Source organism: Lepisma saccharinum, unplaced genomic scaffold (genome assembly GCF_977018435.1).
Source record: "Lepisma saccharinum unplaced genomic scaffold, izLepSacc3.1 HAP1_SCAFFOLD_280, whole genome shotgun sequence".
NCBI classification, from domain to species: Eukaryota; Metazoa; Arthropoda; class Insecta; order Zygentoma; family Lepismatidae; genus Lepisma; species Lepisma saccharinum.
This window is the reverse complement of record NW_028143032.1, coordinates 65,524-78,233: the sequence shown is the minus strand read 5'-3', so window position 1 is coordinate 78,233 and position 12,710 is coordinate 65,524. Positions and strand designations below refer to the sequence as shown.

The 12,710-nt window shown below is 38.1% G+C and overlaps 1 pseudogene; it reads left to right on the top strand.

The window, feature by feature from the left end:
• Positions 1-12,376, top strand: part of LOC145982647 (pyrokinin-1 receptor pseudogene) — a 164,303-nt pseudogene extending 151,927 nt beyond the window's left edge.
• Positions 12,377-12,710: the final 334 nt, after the last annotated feature.

The following is a 12,710-nucleotide window of genomic DNA, read 5'->3' as shown; positions in this document are numbered from 1 at the left end:
TCTCTTCTATTATCAACTATGGAGGAAGATAAATAGTATGCAAAAAACAACGAAAGATAGCAGTCGTGAGGCAAGAGTGGTCTTTTTCCAATAAAACACTAGAATATTTCATATATTAGGTTTCTTCCTAGATGAGAAATTGTGCAAATTTGGAAGGAAGAGCACGAAAAGTTCTCACACATCAGCAACTGATACGCAGTATAATTTTATTTTAATTCCACGGCGCCCTTTGCTAAGTTATCACCTTTCGCCATGTTGTTTACATATATTACGTAATCTACGTGTATAAAATAGTCTACGTGTAGAATGTAGACTATCGTTGTTTACGCGTAGACGCACATCACTGGTGGAGGCTGAGGTAATGAAACGATAGTATCAGACTCCGTAGCAGAATACTGACCTTTTAAACTTTCATGTAAATGTAAGAAAGCACCGCCATCTGTCCCACTCAACATTGCGCCATCTTACCCCACAACGTCGAGATGAATGTTTTTACAAAACGTCACCAGATGGCAACACTAACCAGAATATACACAACAACTATGGAAATGCAACAGACAAGCTTCCCGAAAATGTGTTAAAAATGTCTTAATTGCTTCCTTTGTGAGATATATATATGATGCTTACAAAATAGTGTAATAAATTTATTTCACTTACCAGCTATGTCCTGACGACGTAAAATACTTGTAATATCTCGGCTATAGGATTTATCAGGAACAACGCTCAATCGTTCATCCTATTGTCTCTTCTTCAAAACTGGAAAATTGGCGCCAACGGCCTGCTCCTTCTCTGTTAGTCACGTAATGCGCCATCTGTCCCCCTGCGCAATCTCTCCGCCCTTTACCTTATGTATAAAACAAAGGTAAAAAAATAATTAAAAGATCATTTCTGATTGCTTCAGAAGTAAGAAAGTTCAAGTATAAATAGGAATCTGGAAGAATATTTCTGCAAAATGTTGTCCATTACTCTTATTATCCAAGATATTTAAAATAAATTAGTAGCTTATTCGATGAAAACTTGTTTCGATGTTGTTTAACAGTAGGTTTCAACATTCATTATTGTACTCGTAAAATAAAGATTCCAATATTACACAGTGTCTGGAAAATTCTTTGAGCAATCTCTGTCAATTTTTTTTCCTCCTTGTTTTCCATTTAGAAGGGTACCCCTTTTCTTTGGTAGGTGAATTGTTTTCATAGTATTTTTTTCTTGTGCAAGGTGATGCTCTAAGTGACTTTCGGTATTTGGAGTGGTACATAAGTATTTACTTGTTCTGAGGGTATTTCATTCAGATCTTGTTTATTCAGTGACAGTAGTGGGATATTACTTCAGTGAGGTAGTAATCATTTGCTATGGATATTTATACTGCATGTGTTGGATATATCACATGCCGTAGTTCCGGAGGATGATGGATATTATACAGCTGATGGTCAGGATGCTGTGGATCAATCAGGAAGGTATACATGGTTAAGGAATGCTGTGCAGTGGTATGTAGGAAGACAGTCGTGAAGAGCATCTTCGTACATTGTACTGAGAAGTTGTGGATGGTGCGAGTTCATTCGACCAGTTATATATTTGTGACGGATGGCTTCGATGTGGGTTGTGATTTCGGGAAAGGTTATTCGCTCGTACAGTAGTCGTGTAGGACTTGGTAGGACAACTCTGTAGGCCAAACGAAGAGCATGTCTTCCCAGAACTTGTAGTTCGTGATAGAATGAGTCTGGGGCTGATATTCATGCAGTGTGGCCGTAAGTAATTGCTGGTCGAAGGAAACCCTTGTAGGTACAGTATGTAAGACGACCTGGGAGTTGAGTCTCCAGGATGTTCAATTAGCCGTTTGAGCAACCTCAGACGATTTGTAGCTTTCTGAGCAATGTTGAGCAAGTGAGGATTCCAGATTAGCTTGGAGTCAAATATGACTCTTAGGTATTTTGCAGTGGTGGTAGGCAAAATAGGATGTCCCCGTATTTTGATGTTTAATAATGTTGGGTTCCTTTGTATCTTCGAGCGACAGCCTGTCTGTAGAAACACCAATGCTTGTGTTTTGAGAGCATTAATTGTGAGACGCCATGTGTCACACCATCTTTGGAAGGAGTTTATAGCTGATTGGAGAGCTTTGTTGATAGCTTGGATGGTTGAACAACAGGCGAGAAATGCGGTGTCGTCGGCGAATTGGTAGATAGAAACTTGTGGGTTTTTTGGCATATCAGCAACGTATAATATGTAGAGTAGTGGTGATAATGCAGCACCCTGTGGAACGCCAGAGTAAGGGAAAATGGGGTATGACATTGCTCCATTTACAGCGACATAAGCGATCCTATTTGTTAGGAAGCTGTGGACTAATCTGATATAGCAAAGCGGTAGGTGGAATTTATGGAGCTTGTAAATGAGTCCAGTATGCCATTCTTTGTCAAATGCTTTCTCCAAATCGAATAGCACTAGACAGGATGGTTTGGAAGTGCTAAAATGGTTTGTGATGCGAGTCGTAAGTTTTAACAAATTATCTAGGACACTGTGTTGAGGTCTGAAGCCTGCTTGGTGCAACGGAAGTAGATTATGAACTTGTAAGTGCATGTGTATGTGTCAAAAAATGATGCTTTCGAATATTTTGCTAAAGGTTGATATGAGCTGAAAAGGTTGTGGGGTTGGTACTATCTTTGTTTGACTTTGGGAACATTAGAACCTTCCAGTCTGTCGGGTAGTGTCCTGTGCGGAGAATAAAATTGTAGATAATGGCCAGAAAGAAGAGCCTGTTTAATTAATACATAATATTGTCAAAGCCGGGAGACCTTCCTTTGGACAGAAATGATAACTAATTTTATGCAAGATTTCGAAAATAAAGCTTACGTAACCAAAGTTCATGCAGTTTTTTGTCAAGATATCACATGAAACCATGGAAACTATATTAAATGTTATAATTTTATGTCAAATATAGCTCAATATTGGAGGATTTGTATTGTAGAAAATTAATATTTTTCCATCACCTAAATAGAGCCATCTATCGGGTAATAATGGAATTACACATTTTATTGTGAAATTAAGGCAACTAATATGTTACTGTTTTCTGAAGAAACTGGACATGATGGGTATAAGTGAATTTCATTTTTGAAATCAGCATGCTGAAATTATTCAGAGTCGATAGTCAGCTCCGAGACATCCAAACTCATGTCGAACGGTGTAATAGACTGGGCATGCGTATTCTAACACTGGCCTTATCATTATCAAGCAAATAAAAGTATACACAGTATTCATCTTTCTCCATCCTTTAATTAGGTTGCCCATATTTAAATTAGATTTTCTTACTATTACTTTAACATGATAAATAGAGAATAGTTTGGTATCAATCTATTTGTCACAGTCTGCTGTTCATTACAGCATTTCTATCCACAGGTAGTCCACCCAAATTATAATTGACCACAGTGTATTCTGTTTTATTTGGTTTCGCTTTAATCTGCATCTATTTAATCTTCATTCTACATCATATTTTAATTTTCTAAAATTATCCAAAGTTGTGTGTTAATTTTCTAAAAATATCTAAAGTTGTGTTAATTTTCCAAATTTATTTTTCTAAAATTATCCAAAGTTGTGAGTTAAGTTTCTAAAATTATCCAAAGTTGTTTTAATTTTCTAAAATTATCCAAAGTTGTGTGTTAATTTTCTAAAATTATCCAAAGTTGTGTGTTAATTTTCAAAAATTGTCCAAAGTTGTGTGTTAATTTTCAAAAATTATCCGAAGTTGTGTGGTTTCCATATGCAATACATAGGCCTCCCCGATGGCGCAGTGGTAGCGTCGTCGCCTTGTAATCAAGGGGTCCCGGTTCGATACCCGGTGGAGGCACGAGTGGTTCGGATCCCACTTTAAACTGTAGGTCCAGTCCCGATTAGCCTTACTGTGCATAAAGTGGACTTAAAACACCAAATCAATCAATCAATCATATTGCATACATTACATTAGTTACTTTTTGCCGGTGTAAAAAAAGTAACGAAATTTCTTATAGTTTGTTGCTCTTTTTATTACTATTATTGATATTTTCCTTATACACTATCAGAATATATTATTATCAAATAGGGATGAGCCGATACCGCTTTGAACAGATACCGATACTCTTAACCGATTATCACTGATACCGGTGCTTGGAAATGGTAACAATTAAAATGTGTTCAAAATATTTATTAATACTAGCGTATAAGTAACCATTTTCAATTATAAGTGAATTTATCAGAATTTTGATTCAAAATATTCAAGAATTACAAAATAATATAAAAATATCTGTTATGTAATCACAAAGTACAGTTTTTCCACACAATCGTGGTGCAAAAAAATTAAAGGAGACAGAGAATTTGGCATAATTTTCAGGATAATTAGTTAAAGTGGCGTGCACCAATTTTGCGGGTCCTGTGAAAGACGAAATTGCCGGAAGAGTATCGGCTGGATTTTGTTTACCGGTAGCGGCAGATACTCTCTGATACCGATGTCACTGGTATCGGTGGACACTAATATATCAGCATCGTTACCGAGTTGACTTATGACTCAATGCACAGATAGGCTAATTCGGACTGGTCCTATGTAGTTTAAAGGGGGATACGAACCACTATGTGCTTCCACCGGGTATCGAATCCCGAACCCCGAACCCCTTGAGCATCGGCATCGACTCAACCCTAGAATAAACATTATAGTTTTAATATGTGCAGATCAACAAGATACACCGTGTAGTTATACGAGTTCGATTTGATTTGATATGATTTGTTTCATTTTACTTCGCCTTTTGTGCAACTTTTGGATAATTTGCAAATATGGGGGTGAGTGATGATATGGTGAAATTGATGAATGGGCACTCACAAACACCCATGTCCAGGCCGGGATTCGAACTCGGGACCCCTGGCGTCGTAGCGCGATGTGCTAACCACTCCGCCACGGGGCCGGCTGATACGGGATCGAAATCAATAATTGAAGCATAGATACTCCCTCACTCCGAGTAAGAAATAATTTAGAGATTTTTTTTCCCCAATGAAGGACACATCACACCCTTCATAGTTAGCGTCCTACATGCCCCTACTCACCCTGACAAACAGGGGTGCGAAATTGGAGCAATGGACAAGAAATGATAAGGTGAAGTGGTAACAGAGGTAGAGAAGACGATCCTGGGTCGGCCATATTGAAAACATGGCTGCTCTCTCGAAAGGCATGAACTCAACGATAAAGGCATTCTAATTTTAAACCTTCGCATCCCTCTGATCAGGGGCGGCTCAAGATTTTTGGCGCCCCCTATACTTTCAACCCTTACCCCTCCCTCCTATATTTCTACCCTGGTTCTCCTACTTTCTACCTTCCTCTAATAAAAACATGACCATGTCATACACAGATTACGGTTTTAACGACAAAAAATAGCCTTATTTAAAAAATACATTAGTGTTACTGTTAAAGAACACGTCTATTGTAGATATGTGCTTGTATAATACGTACAAAATGACATTACTATCTTACCTTAAATTGCTACATCATTTTGCAATGCGCTCATTATGTAATCCAGTAGTACCAGCTTCTATCAATTCTTGTCTACACTAAATCCAACTCTTTTTATAACAAACAGCCACGCACCCAATAGAGCAACATAGTGGTTCGGATCCCACTATAAACTGTAGGTCCACTCCCGATTACCCTTTCTGTGCATAAAGTGGACTTAAAATGAACTCAAACACACAAATAGCCACTTTTATGTAATAAGAAATAAGGTCTATCGTGCTACCCCGATTGCAACGCCCCCGTTTGTGATGTCCAGTGGCATCATAGATGGCGACAAAAGCTAGTGTTAGATGTTAAGTGGACAAAAGTAAGCACCACCAACTCACTTTTTATGAAATTCATTAAGTAATTTGAAATGTTTTCTCCCTGTTTGACATACTATTTATAGACGACGATTAAGTTGCGCTAAATAAATATTATAAAGCATTTTAATAACAACGCACTGTATGTACAACAAAATGCGTTTTAATAAAAGTAAGTCCGGCTCGATGTAATGAAATTTGCCGAAGTAATCGTCCAGTGAAAACTTTGATGAAACACGCAACTTAAAGTTGTCACTCCGATGGCGCAGTGGTAGCGTCTTCGCCTTGTAATCAAGGGGTCCAGGGTTCGGATCCCACTTTAAACTTTAGGTTCAGTCCCGAATAGCCTTACTGTGCATAAAGTGGACTCAAAACATCAAATCAATCAATGAATCTTTGTATGTATGCGCTTTTTGTGACAATTATGATCCTGCCTGAATTTTCAACCCTTGCTCCGCCTCTGAATTAAGTATAAAACAATACTCATCTTCATGATTTTTGTTTATTTTTGTAACTGCAGCTACTAAAACCAAGAGTCGTCTTCGCGATTAGCTAAACATACAAAAAAGCGAAGTAAAATCCTTGAAACTAAACATTTTTAGTAGATGATGTACACAGACCTTCACTTGACACCCATTGAAATAATTATAAAATGGCTATTTATTCTTCTCTCATTTGCAATTCTTCTCATGTACCTTCTTCCTGCTTCCTCACTCGTAGTCTTGTACTCCCGTTTCGCCTAATCCCCTTATGACCTGGCCACCATTTTAGGCCAAACGGGATATCCCCTTTTTTCCAAATCCCATTTCGTCTAACTGGATGAAAGGGAAATATTTCAAATGTTTTGTTACGTTAATTAACCATTAGATGTCACGACTGTGTGAATTAAGATTTTTGCTTTGGGGGGATCCATATTTGGGATTTTATTTTGGGAGTTAGTCTTCTTTAGTAAACAAATTTGTATATTTGTTACCAGTCAGTAAAGTAAACTATTACCATGCGGTTCTAAGTACCCGCGCCTCATGGGAGTGATACAAAAAAATGTATTAACAGAAGTGAGGGGAAAAAGATGGAAAGGGCTCATTTTTGTAGGCAATAAAATTAGAACATTCTGTTTTTATCTGGCTTTAAATTTTTGTTAAACGTTACAATACGTCAAATCAAGGGCGAAACATACAGGCGGCGGGCTCTAAGCCTAAGGGGGTCCTGAAAATGTAAAAATTAGTGTCATATTTCTCATGTGATACACTTACGCAAAAATTCACGATAACTTGCGTGGACATTTTTACCCATTTATTCTTTTCTCGAATAAAAAGCAATTTGTCTTGTATTTTCTTCTTTCTATCGACCTTGCACTCCTGATTGTAATATGTTAACAATAAAGCACGTCCAGCTGCCACGAAGCAAGTGCAAGGCATTTAAATGCTTGGGTTGTTCGCAACTCAAGAAGGCAATGGATAATATAAGCAGTTCTTACTTCCTTCCTACAGCTTCATATTTCAACTCCCGGAAAACAAAGAAATACAATTTTAGGGTGAGTGAAATTATTAAATATAATTTCCTTCAGTAATTTATTATTACTTAAATATGATTATTTGCTGACGCATCCCTGAAGATTTTGTATCGATTCACATTGAGATTTCAAATATGTTGCTACGCCACTGCCTACGAACGTTGGCTCTAACCTAATTCATTTGCCGCAACCGAATTGCGCACACTTTAGAGCCAGAATTGCGCACAAATCTCACTGTTTTGCGCACAGATTTTGATCCAACGTTGCCACTTTGATAGCTTTAAAGTCTGTGCGCAAAACTGTTTTTTTTCTTTAGACAAAGAGAGAGAGAGGAATTAGAAATAAAATAGTAAATCTCTTAAGGATAGGTTAGGTTAGGTTAAGACGAACAGGCGTGAGTTTTCTTCGAATGCAGTACATAGCTTGTCTACACCTATTCATATTCTTATGTGTTAATTCCTCTACATTTTCTGACTCACTGACAACATCGGCTCATTGTTTTGTGCGCAATCCTGTACATTGTGACAGCTTGTCAACGGCTAATCAGATACCACTGATAAAACCGGAAAAGTGTGCGCAATCCGGCTGTAGACAATTCATTCAATCCTATGATAACATTTAAACGTGTTTTAGAAACACTTGATTTAATTTCTAAGAAAACCCAACCTCTTGTACGAAAAGAGCTATCGAACTAATAGCACCAGAAACTTGACCAAATTTATTTTGCCAAACTTAATGTCCATCCAACTTACCTACAAGTCTCTTGTGAACGCTTTAATTCATGCAAATACCACACTATGCCATGAAAACTAAAGTGGAAGACAACCTGCTGTTTGTATTGGCTCGGTGAGGTTAGTCATTTGCAGAAACCACAAGGCTGCATACTTTTCTGCAGGGAAGTCTTTGATGACTGACACTGGACCAATTGATTTTTCAATTGTGTTTGTTATATAGTTCAGAAATGGTATACTACTATATGCTCTTCAATTGCATTTGCTTTGAGGGGGATAGAAACATCCCTGGCATCTCCCCCCGTTAATTCGCACACTCGCTGTCGCACATCTGATCCAGTGATTGGTCCAGCCAATAGAAAAAGGACAGATTAGGGTTACGTTAGGTATAGTTTCTTCTAAATCGCAAAAAAATACAACAAACGCCCCAGTCTGCTGGGTGGTGTGACAATTCTCCTTTTTAGAAGCAACACCTGACTATTTGGCCCATGTGACTGTTCGTAATTAGCCTCGGCGCATGCTCCGAATTGTTTATTGGTTACGTTGATCACCGTCAAAATTTCCCTCACTTGCAATATTCCCCTTCCAACCGGTTTAGGCGAAATGGGATAATAAAGTTCGTTTAAAATGGCTGACAGCTGTCGGAACTGACTGACATTATGATAAGTAGACCACGGATTTTTATGGAATACCAAAGTACAAAATATGTACATAAATATGTAACAATAATGGATAAAATATGTACCTAAATATGTATTATCAAATGGATATGTAGCTAAATATGTAGTATCATAGAATATTGTAATATTAATAATAACCGAGTATCCAAGCAATTTCAAGAATTCTGCTAGATATTTATTTCACTTGAACATAACATAACCCACAGCGCTACAGCCCTTGAAGGGCCTTGGCTTATCTACCGACTGCTGGTCTCCCTCCCACACTGTTCCTCCGTCACCTGTTATAGCGTGGAGGTCTCAGACCAGTATTGGAGTGACGGGTGATCAGCCCGACGAACCCCCAGCCGTTGTTGTAGGTCTTCTTGACCGGGTTACGCTCACTCACTCGGAGCTTCCCAATTTCCTCACGATGGTGGGTTGCCACCGGCCCTATACGTAGGCCGAATAAATTCCGACCAGAGCCGGATTCGAACCTACGCCGTCCCGCAGCGAACGATCTGAAGACGATTCACTTGAACATATCCAACATAATTTTAAGGACATAAGTTGTCCAAATTAAAATTTGAATCACATTTATTAACTCAAGAAAGCAGAGGAACGAGTACACCAATTTTATCAACTATTAGCACATCGCAAATTATTGTATAATATGTAAATATGTAAGAGAGCTCTTTGCAACTTCCGAAACAAATTGTAAAAAGAAGCATCTACAGAAAGAAGAATCGAATGAAAACACATAGCGACTTTTGTACTTTTTGTACAAGGAAACATATTGTGTAACGCGCTACGTACAGGAAAGTAGCTTTCTTGTCCACCGATGCCACGTTTCTAGGTGCTTTGCCTAAACCTAAAAGCGAAACGAAAATACATAACCATTAGGAGGGGAGGGGGGACTCCAGCATCTTTCTTCAGCCTGTCTTTTGACTTGGTAGTCAATTGTAGGTGACCGAGAGCACTATGCATCTCATTGATTAGAGAATATGACATCACATGAGCTACAAATTTTCTTCATCATGTTTCAGAGATCGAAAATATAGGAAAAAGGATTAAGATAGGAAAAAAATTACCAAATTTTTGTTGTTTTATGTAAAGTAAATTAGCAAATATGTAGAATATGTAATATCCTGGCAAATATGTAAAAATATGTAACAGAAAACGTATGCAAACTCATGTCAGTTCGTATAATTCGTTGACATTTTCCTGTCCAAGGTATGTATCTAGAAAGGAATAGAATATCTAATTACATACAAATCCGAGCTCTACTGATAAGCCATTAGGCGAAATGGGATTTATCTTCGGTTTTCTGTCTGTCTTCTTTATTCCCCAGATATTCTCCTATTTCCCTTCATATTCTTCCGCTCTTTCTGTCTATCTATCTCTGTCGCTCTCTATGTGTGTCCAAATTCATTATATTTATCTTTTCTATTGCCTTGTATATATTTTTGTTCATCTTGCCTCTTTATTTCTCTTCTCATTCCTTTTCTCCCTTTCTGTCTCCTTTCCCCTGTTACTGTGTCTCACCTCTCTCTTGTTTACTCTCTTTCTCTTGTTTTTAATTTTTCTCTTTCCCTCTCCCCTTTCCCTCTCTCTAGCTTCTTCATTTATTCTCTTTGCCTTACTCTCTTTCTCTATCTCTCTTTTGCTTCTTTATTTCTTCTTTCCCTTTCCCCCTTTCTCTTTATCTTGCTTCTTTATTTCTTCTCTTCAATTCTCTCTCTCTCTCTCTATCTCTCTCTCTCTGGCCTCTTTATTTCTTCTCTTTCCTTTACTTATTTCTCTCTCTCTCTCTCTCTCTCTTTCCTTTCTCTTTCTCCCTCTCTTACTTCTTAATTTCTTCTCTTTCCCTTTCCTCTTTCTCTCTTTTTTGCTTCTTTAATTATTCTCTTCAATTTTCTCTTTCTCTCTTGCTTTTATATTTCTTCTCTCTCATTTTCTCTTTCTCCCTCTCTTGATTCTTAATTTCTTCTCTTTCCCTTTTCTCTCTCTCTCTCTCTCTCTCTCTCTCTCTCTCTCTCTCTCTCTCTCTCTCTCTGGTTTCTTTGTTTCTTCTCTTACCTTTCCTATCTTTCTCTGTCTCACCTATTCTTCCTTGATCTATCTATCTTTTTCTTTCCTTCTCTCTCTCTCTCTCTCTCTCTCTCTGTGTGGCTTCTTTTTTTTCTTCTCTTTCCTTTACTTATTTCTCTCTCTCTCTCTCTCTCTTTCCTTTCTCTTCCTCCCTCTCTTGCTTCTTAATTTCTTCTCTTTTTCTCTCCTCTTTCTCTCTTTTTGTTTCTCTATTTCTTCTGTTCAATTTTGTATCTCTCTCTCTCTTGCTTTTATATTTCTTCTCTCTCATTTTCTCTTTCTCCCTCTCTTGATTCTTAATTTCTTCTCTTTTCCTTTTCTCTCTCTCTCTCTCTCTCTGTCTCTGGTTTCTTTGTTTCTTCTCTTACCTTTCCTCTCTTTCTCTGTCTCACCTATTCTTCCTTGCTCTATCTATCTTTTTCTTTCCTTTTCTCGCGCTCTCTGTCCCTCTGTCTTTCTTCTAGTGACATGTAAACGTGACGAATATATTCCACTTCAGCATATTTTCCCCCATCCCCTCCTTAGAAAATTCTCTGATGTTCCTGAAAGTTCACGTAACAGACACACTTATTTCTCTTGCACATGATTAATCAAACATTTAATTTTAAGAAAATGTACGGTTCCTTCGTCCAGGAAGAAAATCACCAGGATACTAATCTGAAAGGAATTTTTGGAAACCGCTGCCAAGTTTTTGCAGCCATGGCGTGATCTCGTAATTGGAATTCTTGGTCTGCTGTACAAGGTGCAAATATAGACATCAATAATTTCACAAGTGGACAGCGCGTTTAGGGACTTCATGTCTTCATGACGGCGCTAGGTGTGACAAAAATGGTCCAGCGGAAATGGAAACACGCGAGAGAAACTTCAGATGTCGGTAACATAACTGTCAATTAGCAGAAACTACTGGGGAAATATCTTCTTAAATAGATTACGCTCGAAGTACATCCTTGGTGTAGCTTACACAAATAGCCACCAGATGGCTCTGTATGTTCTATTATAGCCTGAAGGACAGTTTTGCATCTCGTGCTTAACATTCAGTAAGAATTTAGAAATATATTTGTACGTGTATTTGTCTTGTAAATTACAAAGTTGTTTAATTACTATTTTCAGGTAGCTAATGTGTTTAATTTGTACAGTCATGGTGGAACACTTTTGATGTATATTAAGTTTTAAGGTTTGAAATGTACGCGTTCTGGGTTTAATTTGTACAGTCATGGTGGAACACTTTTGATATATATTAAGTTTTAAGGTTTGAAATGTACGCGTTCTGGTATATCCCGCGAAGATTCTTCTTTGGGATTCTGATCCTAACAGACGTATTGTTTGCCAAGGGCAACAAGAAGAGAGGAGACCAGATGCAGAGAAACGTTTACGAGCAACGCCGACCAAGGAATTCAAACAAGCCATTGACCAAAGAACAAAGAGAAGCCCATGAACTCTGGAAGCAGGAGAGGAAGAAAATAAGAGACAGAAGAGAGGAAGCGAGAAGAAGAGAAACAACGTCAAGAGAAGGAACAGGCACAATCAACACCACGTTCTGGCCAGCCTACCAGAGGGAGTGAAGAAAACTTCACGTCACAGTCCAAGGAAGAACAGCTAAAACCAGAAACTCCGAGCGAGATGCAAACCAAGAAAAGGGAATACCCCTGCAATTCTTCCGACGACGAAGAAGACATGGACGAACCATTTATTTATCCTAAAAAGCCAGTACGTGCTAGAACACCACCGATAATCAAACCAATTGACACATCAAACACATACCAAACGTTCTCAGATAATGACGAAGAGACAATTCATCGACTGACTGCCAATACCAGCAGTCTACATCTACAATGCAAATAGAAGCCATCAATTTGTCACTTCGGTGACAAAGATAATAGATGACAAACAAGCCAA